Here is a 9747-nt window from a genome sequence, read left to right on the forward strand (position 1 = left end):
GTGCATAGATTATGTTGCAGAACCAGTTACCCGACAGCAAGATGTAAGCGACTATTGCCTTGTGTAGCCTGCTGAGTGGAACAGCAGTGTGACCGCCTACAGAGTCACCTATGACTGGTGTGTTGTGTATGTTATAACACCCTATTGGCTGTATGTGATGGGCACACATGAGTCTGTGGGCTATAAGTTGGTGATGTTGTGTTTGGTGATGGGGGCTGCCTTTGGTGCCTACACAGAGTATGGAGAGGTACTGCACAAGTTGTCCTCGTATGTGTGGCCTGTGGTGGAGATCATGTGAGACTGTGTGATGAGTGGGGTGTGTTGCAAATGTTACACATCCCCACATGACTGTCAGGTGCAGTCAGGGTTGGTGACAGCATTGCCCCCAGCAGGGCTGCATATGTGCATCCCCCACAGGCTGTAGTGTCGTATGTTGGGAGGTGAGCATTGAATGTGTACATGAGACAATTGCTCTATTGCCACATGTACAACATATCCATCATATATACAGGCAATAGCATAGGTACGTGACAGTTGGACATGCCTGTATATACAACCATGTCTCACAGGATATGTGAGTTACGTGTGTACAACAGCTGTTGTACTGTAAGCAAGCTGGAAATGTGAGGACAGACAGTGTACCTGTGGGAAATGGTGTAGAATGGGTGCTATATTAATCTGTAGCTCATGACATGCTCACAAGTTCTGAACAAGTGCTGAGCATGAACATACAATACAGATAGGGTGTTGGATAATATCAACCCACAAATGGTGACAACAGTCATAATGGGTAGCACCGCACTATAACCCTGCTGAGTATGGTCTGCATGTTCATGAACCATTATCAATGTAGATGTTAGCAGTACAGCTGTACAAGACAGTACGGATGTTTGATTACAAATACCTTTGTATGTCACAGGAGTGTTCTACCAGTGGCTTGTTGACAGACTCACAACTACAAAAGGTGCCAGAGTGACATGTGCATATCACACCAGTGCCAGCTACAGTAAAACAGGGTTAATGTGTTGTACTCCACCCTCATTGTAGCCCATACCACACAGACAAATGTCAGGCATCTGTGTATGTAAGGATGTGAACGGTCATGACCTCTGAGCAATAGCTGTGTCAGTGTTGTGAAGAACATACAGAATGGGCTGTGTGGGTGAGGTGTGTGACATATGTGCACATTCTGATGGATGATATCAGCATTGTCACTGCTAGATGAACATCCCTGTACCCATTAACTACCACCTAGGCTGTGGTCAACATTATGGACACTGTGTAAGGGATGGTGCTGTGCAGTACACCTCCCTGACTTGGTGACATCTCCAGGCCTCTTAGGTAGTCATACGAGGTACCCATGTCATGTCAGGGTGCCATCCATGAGCACGGAGATCATTGGACAGGCATACACACCACTTGGATGACCAATATTGGATCACAAATCACCTTTAAGGGGTAATGTCCATGCGTGGATGGGCGATACCAGCCTTCACAATCCTCACCTCCACTATGCAGCATGCTGTCTACCTTGCATAAAGACATGTGCTACACTATGATGATGGACATGCTACATGTCCATATGCTGATCTGAAAGACATACATCATGGACAGCCATCGTCCTAATACTAGGATCGCCACATGCTGGACATATCCCTGTGCCATACATGTGACATACTCCCGCCATACAAAGCAACCCTGTCCATCAAAGCTGCACATGTCATCCCTGTCATACATGGTGTGATGGCCGCATGGTAGATGTAGTATCAACTGTCTGGATCAGTAATGTGGCAGTGATGCACCTCGCAGTGGCATAATGGCTGTCAGATACAGCTAGGAAACCTTGCCCGTACATGCTCTAGTTGATAACCATCCCTGCGAATGACATCCGACTAGCCATTGTCCCATGTCTATCACATGTGCAACACAGGCGATCCGTGGCAGGATGTTGAACAGCTGTACAGTGCTGTGTAGATGTATATGGCAAAACACATGCATGTACAGGTTTCCATGTGTATGTGTGCATTGTCATTGCTCAAGTCTATTAAGGCTGTGTCTGTGTTGATATGTGACATATACACAGCATCAAGGTCAACAGCATTACCGTGGACACATCCAGGCATGTGCAGATAGGTAAGAACACCAGTGCAGACAAACAGACATGCCCACATCAAGACAGCATTCACATGGAGTATGAACACTGCAATGAGGTGACACACATATATGGTGATGATATCCAGTGCATAACAGGTGTTACGTGTGTTTCACAAACATGTCAGTCGTGTCAGTGTCATGATGATTTGCAAAGATAACTGTGCAGATGTACTAGATGTCATAGAAATGTATGTGCAGCAGTATCTCTGTACATCTCTGAAACATTGACCTGTCACCATCATTATGTCTTACAGATAATGCCTCGTACATGCCTTCCAGCGTACAGCCGCCAGGAGGATGATGTCCTCATCCCGTACCTCCATGAGAACTACGAGGTGTTGTTCAGCCATGTGCCACAGCATGCCCAGCAGCAGGATGACCTGTGGCAGGATCTTCACAGAAGGGTGAACGATGTGGGTGGCCATAACTGCACCTACCAGCAGGTGCGCAGACACTGCACGGACTTGATAAGACATGCAAAACAGCGTGCCACTGCAATCACCAGGGAACAAGGTGGAACAGGTGGTGGGCCACCAACCCAGCCCCCACTCACATACACTGAGGAGCTACTGGCCAGTCTGGGGACACCCTTAGAACAGCATCCACAAACACTAGCTGCCATCGTGGAGGTGGGTGTCTCCCAACCAATGAGCCTGGAGTTTCCTGGTAAGTCAGTACTGCACATATGGCTACTATATCCCATTTACGTGCATGTGTCACTGTACATTATATAATGTAACAACACATGCATGGTATGTGGACACACATGCTGCATACTACAGTATGCTACCCTATGTATGCACACATGTGCATACTATATGCTATTGTACAGGCGAATGTGTTAACATGCACAGTGCACCCTGTGGCTGTCATACAGTTATGGATAATGTTCATACTGCTGTGTCACCCCTATACAGATACCTCTGGCATGCCGCACAGACATGAGTACATTGCAGGTGAGCCTGTCATCAGTATCAGGCATGTTAAAGCATAGATCTATTCGCCATGTGGCCAGTTAACACTTGTACACTTGATGTTTGTTCCATTAATGATATACAGGTCGCGTCACCCATCATTCACACAGGCCACCCATGTGCAATATATACAAACGAAATGATGCACCGACATTAAACCAGAGTATTTGTCATTGCTACATGTGTGGTCAGCTGTGCATACAACAGTGGAGGTGTTCTACAATGGAGGCATATGTACTATACATTGGAACAACACGTGTGGTACGCAAACAGTACCACACAGTGAGCTGTGATATGGGCAGCCCACAGGAGTCACCATTATGTTATATGCCCCTGCAATGGGTGCACACATTGTGATGTACCATCTGACATGTCCCAGACACGTAGTGTATTGGCTGCAATAATGTCACACTATCCCATAACCCATACCCCACATACAACCTGTTGTCTGCATAGCCCTGTGGATGGTGACATATCTGACATCTATGGGTGTATGTCATATGGGACAATACAGACATGTGTGATAGACGGCCATCACACACATTTGTCCAACACATATGCACACATGACCATGGGGGATAGCCAGAGATACGTAGCCACACAGTAGATGTGATGTGTATACACCCTGTTTCACATTGTCCACACATGGTCCAATTATAGCCTTAGTTGACCGATTATACAGTTGATTTGGTACACTGGACATCCTAAAAGCCTGTGCACAGCCAGTGAAGGTGTCACTGACGTCTACCATATAAGATGTGTTGAACATCACGCCTGTGTCATAGCATGACAGTAGTCACCTATACAGCTTCCACAGACATTGACACCACATCAGGCCACAGATACTGTACATTTCCCTTGCTGCTGTAGGACATCACGGTTAGCTGTGCACCTCGTGTGTGTGGTACATCAATGTCATGTGGGACATGATGAATTGACAATTCCGCTATGTGTGGACATGATTGCCAGGCAGCTAAGACTCTGTAGTTGTTGTGCAGGGGTGTCATCTGTAGGTCCTCCAGTGACCTGTCACATGACACAGCATGGTTTGGTGTGTATACACCTCAGCATCGTGGGTCACAATCCACAGTTAAGTCATGGGTATGCATGCATTTATGGCTATGCAATGTGTACATATTATGCACTGTATAGCAATACAGACGCTTCATGATGCCATGCAATGGCACAGTGTCTGTACTTCACACTGTAGAGCAATGTAGACAGCTCACACTACCCTTCCATCCACATGCATATTTGCTAAACATGCATTCTATCTGTAGGGCATACACCGCAATGTGATGCCCATTACGACGCTGTACATGTGTCAGAACACCATTGAGTCAGACATGTATGCATGTTAATGCACACGTCAGCAGATTACATGTCAAGGTCACGTCAGCCATGTGTACTGTTATCCTGTTCTGGTCCACATGGTGTATCACGGGGATGCATGCATACTACCATGATTGTGTGAATGGCATGGCTACTGATATGACACCTGCTTGCTGTAGTGTGCACCCCAGGGGGTATGCTTACTAACACTATTAATGTCTGTGCAGCATGCCGTCTGCTGTATCACAGGCATGCTGCATGCCGTCTGTCAAATCACATGCATGGTGTGTGTGTGTGTGTGTGTGTGTGTGTGTGTGTGTGTGTGTGTGTGTGTGTGTGTGTGTGTGTGTGTGTGTGTGTGTGTGTGTCTGTGTGTGTCTGTCTGTGTCTGTGTGTGTCTGTGTGTGTGTGTCTATTGTAATTTAGAGTCTTTCTTTGCATTCACAGGTGATGTAGGCACGTTACCCTCCTGCGGTCCATCTGATGTTAGTGTCCTCACAGATACTAGCAGTGATGAACATATGCATGAGATACAGGAAGGGTTGTCAGGGGCTGAATCTGTGCCAATGGTTGCCATCCCAGCTATGTCCCGCTCTTCCCCGCACACAGTTCTGCTGTCAACACATACCGCATCACCAGTGGTCATAGAGGAAGGACAGTCAGCGTCTGTTAGCGTGGAACAGGAACGTGTGGTGGCTACAGAAGGCGTGTCTCCACACCATGGTGTCAATGTAATGTCTGCAGATGTGCCACACAGGCATGTGGCCAATGCTGCTCGTAGGAGGACCTCTGGCAGACATGCACCTGCAGGACAGAGCGCAGCAGCTGGTATCACCAGACGCATGTTCCAGACTGTAATGGCGGCACAGGCACATACTGAACGGCAGAACAGAGAAGGGCAGAGGCTGCAGAGGGCTGCTATCTGTACCCTAAATGACAACTTCCAGGCACTGGCAAGTGCTCAGCAGCAGATTGCTGAGGTTCTGGACAGGCGATTGGGTGACATGGTCAGAATCCCTGACCGTGGCATGGCAATCCCTGAGCGTGAACTGCCTGTGCTGGAACATCTGGTAGGAGTGAGGCATAGGCCACATGGACATAGGCCAGCTACACCACCTAGTGCAGGTCAACATGAGCGTGCCACCTCACATGCCCGCTCCCATAGTGCCGGTAGCAGTAGCAGTGCAGCTGCTGCTGTGCTGTTCATACCACGTGGACATGGCCCTGGACATTCCCAGCAGGGATACGGTTCCAGTGGACATGTGTCATTGGACAGTAGCCAATCTGTACCTCTGCCTGGTAGTGCCCGTGCAACCCCCAGCAGGCACAGGTCACATGGCCATGGCCGGACACAGTGAGCTGTACAAACTGGTCTGTACAACCTGGAGCTGTCAATGATACCCCTGTGTAGGCCTCACAAAAGGCAGAACTGTGTGCACACATACACGCACACAGCAAACACATCTGAAGGGCACCACAACCCCTACATGCATACTGAACAGACATGTCCAATCATATCACCGGCCCTTACCCACACACATGATGTCACCCATTGGTGCAGCCTATGCCCCTGGCAAACATTTTCACCCTGTGCATATGATGAAGCCTGTGCCGCATCCCTGTCATCCACACCATTGGTGCAGGGACATGCTCAAATGGTCTGATGCACAGGGTGAACAGAATAGTGAGAAGTGTATATTACATTAGTTGTGTACGACTAGTGAGGGAAGTGTATAATACATTAGTTGTGTAAGAATATTGAGAGACGTGTATATTACATTAGTTGTGTACTGTTGACATGCACCAGACATACCATGTAGTACAGGTGTAGCATGCATTGTTATATGTTCACAGTATGTGTCTCGGTAACAATAGTAACAGCATGTTGGTAATGATGCCCTGGTTCCCTCCTTATGGTCTACTTGCATGTGCCTACAGGTAGCAGTGTTTGCAGTCTCCCATGTGAAACTGTGGAGTACTCACAGGCACGTATGGCAATCTCAGCATGCTATACGTAGCCTCAACCGGACAGCTGGAAAGTCTAACATACCACAGATGTCCACAAATATACTGATCCAGCAGCATGTGTGCAGTTTAATAGGCTACAGTGGTTAGAGACGTGACATCCATACCAGGTCACATCACAGGTATGTTGACATGGTGCAGGGGTTGTACACAGCGGTCTGGCCAATGATAACGTTAGAGGCCACTTGATAGCATGAGGCCTCACTGTGTAGCAGTAATACCCTGTCACATTACAGGAACATCCCCACACTCACGGGGTCAACAACACTATAACGCACACCCCATAGTGTTGAGGTGAGGACACTTGCCTATGTGGTTATCACCCTCACAGTACTGTGCACCCACACGACGCGACACAGGGAAAGGACATGTACAGGTAGCCAGTACGGCTGAGACTGATGGCATCAACAGGGTAGTAGACTGCATCACCATGAGGGGTTAGGGATCCTGTGTGTTCTGTATGGCAGCATACACCCTCACTCCATGCACCAGACAGCCGTACATACATACACACACACACACACACACACACACACACACACACACACACACACACACACACACACATACACACACACTGTGGAGACCACAACTGTCATACACATACGGATAGCTTATGTGTGTGATACACACACCACACCTGCCTACATCATGCTTTCCACACTGCAGCATGTACTGATATCTACAACAGTGTACAGGGGTGTGTAACAATTGGGATGTATTCCCCACCATATGTGGCATATATGGTCACACATGCAAACACACATGGCAGTACTGTGAATGATACACCTGCTATATGATGATACATCTGACAGACATGCAGCAGTATTGGCCGCATTATGTGTACCAACGATATGTCCGACAATTGTGCTGCTATATGCACATGGAGGATGTAAGTTTTACAGGTGTCAAGTGATGTACAGTCGGTAACACCCGACCGCTGTGTCGGTTTTATGTCTTCACTGTCAAGTAACAGTAACATAGCGTACTGTTTGCACATGTAATGGTAGGATGGCATGTGACACACCTGTGAGCCATCCCCGGCGAACATCCATCTACACTGGTGGATCACCACTTTATGTACACACATCCATCCATACCTGATGTACATCCTACCGTATTGTCAGTATGTCACCATATACAGGTGTCAATGATGGGGCTGCATTGCAACTGCATGTTGTAGTTGGGCACAGATGAGTTACTTACATCAGCTACTGCACATGCATGGTAGCTGCATGCACACTACAGTTTGTACATGTGTGTTGGTCCTACATGCCTGTCATGTAGCCATGTTTGTATGCATTGCAATTGGTGGACATGTGTGTTGACATACATAACACATGGACTGTTGTATGATAGGATGGGTATCATGGGTAACTAGTACAGAGGGAATGTGTTCTTGGTCAACATTGCTACCTCATGTACTGTTGGTATTCAACAGCCATGGACCCACCTTCCATTTGCATGCGTATGATTTCTGTAGCCACTTGTCTGCACGGAGGACAGCAAAAGCTATGCTATGTACATATGTGTTGTGTGTGTGGTCCATGCACATATCCACTGCAATTACATGTATGACATATCCAAACATGTGTGTTCGTTGGTGTACAGCGACAGTCATCTGTCACAGCTGTGTAAGACCCAGGGCCCCTGGTATGTGTAGAGCTGACCTGGTTATGTACAGTGGTATCATTGCAATGCATAACACATGATGGAACCCTGTCGGTACATGTGTAGTCTGCACAGTTGCTATACACCTATGTACAGTCCACTGGTCATGAGTCACACGGCGTTGTGTTGATGTATGGCTGTGTATTGCTGGTCCAACGACATGGTGATGTCTGAGGGCTACATTGTAGACTGCGGTGTGTATATCTGTGATCTGCACCTGAGACATCTGTGATGGCTCCTGAGTGTGTACTGGTCAATACATGTGAGTGGCCTTCATGTACATGGGGACAGTAATACCATACTGTGCCCTTCCGTGTTTAGTATCCGTGTGCATACAAGATGGCATGCCCAGTATGCCGTTGTGTAGTTGGACACACAGTACATTCCAAACTGCACCCTTACGTGTTTAGAATCCGTGTGCATGCAAAACAGCCCTTTGCAACTGCTAAGTGTGTGAGCATGCCCAGTACGCCGTTGTGTAGTTGGACACACAGTACATTCCAAACTGCACCCTTACATGTTTAGAATCCGTGTGCATGCAAGATGGCCCTTTGCAACTGCTAAGTGTGTGAGCATGCCCAGTACGCCGTTGTGTAGATGGACACACAGTACATTCCAAACGGACATGTGATACTAAACGTGTGGGCATGGCCAGTGGCACTTTGTGTCGGTGATGTGCCTCTGTGTATGGGCATGGCCATTGACATCCTGTATAGTGATGGTGGACATCCAGGCAACAGATGTCCATTTTCAACATCACGATGGATGCCTACATTGAACACACTGGTTGACTGTCTTGCAGGGTGTACTGTCTGTGGCGCATCCCGTATCTATGTAGTGGTGTTGTAGTGCTCCGTAGATATTTAGTTGCCCCAATCACACCACTGCCGTGTGTTTGTCTACGTCTACCTTGGGACAGTAATATGCTTTCAGACTGCTCACTCTCTATACATTCCCTATCGGCGTCCTTGCCTTTGCGGATGATGTCACCCACCTAGAAGTATGCCTCTGGGAGTGCTGTGCTGAGTAATTTTGGTAGCGCGTTCTGTAAATGTGTATTGCTATAGTGTGATAAGGTAGTTAGGTGTATGTTCGACTCCCAGCCCTGCCAAGTGTGTGCCTCTGTGTCTGTGTGTGTGTGTGTGTGTGTGTTTCCAGCTGCCTGGGGACACAGTAATGCTTTTAGATGCCTCACACCATATACATTCCATATCGGCGTCTTTGCCTTTGCGGATGATGTCACCCACCTAGAAGTATGCCTATGGCAGTGCTGTGCTCAGTAATCTCGGTAGCTCATTCTGTAAATGCGTAATGCTGTACTGTGATAAGGTAGTTAGGTGTATGTTTGACTCCCAGCCCTGCCAAGTGTGTGTGTCTGTGTGTGTGTGTGTGTGTTTCCAGCTGCTTGGGGACACAGTAATGCTTTTAGATGCCTCACACCACATACGTTCCCTATCGGCGTCTTTGCCTTTGCAGATGATGTCACCCACCTAGAAGTATGCCTCTGGGAGTGCTGTGTTGAGTAATCTCGGTAGCGCGTTCTGTAAATGCGTAATGCTGTAGTGTGATAAGGTAGTTAGATGTATGTTCG

The sequence above is a fragment of the Protopterus annectens genome, chromosome 2.part2 (genome assembly GCF_019279795.1).
Source record: "Protopterus annectens isolate FY-2018-M chromosome 2.part2, PAN1.0, whole genome shotgun sequence".
Taxonomy (NCBI): Eukaryota; Metazoa; Chordata; order Ceratodontiformes; family Protopteridae; genus Protopterus; species Protopterus annectens.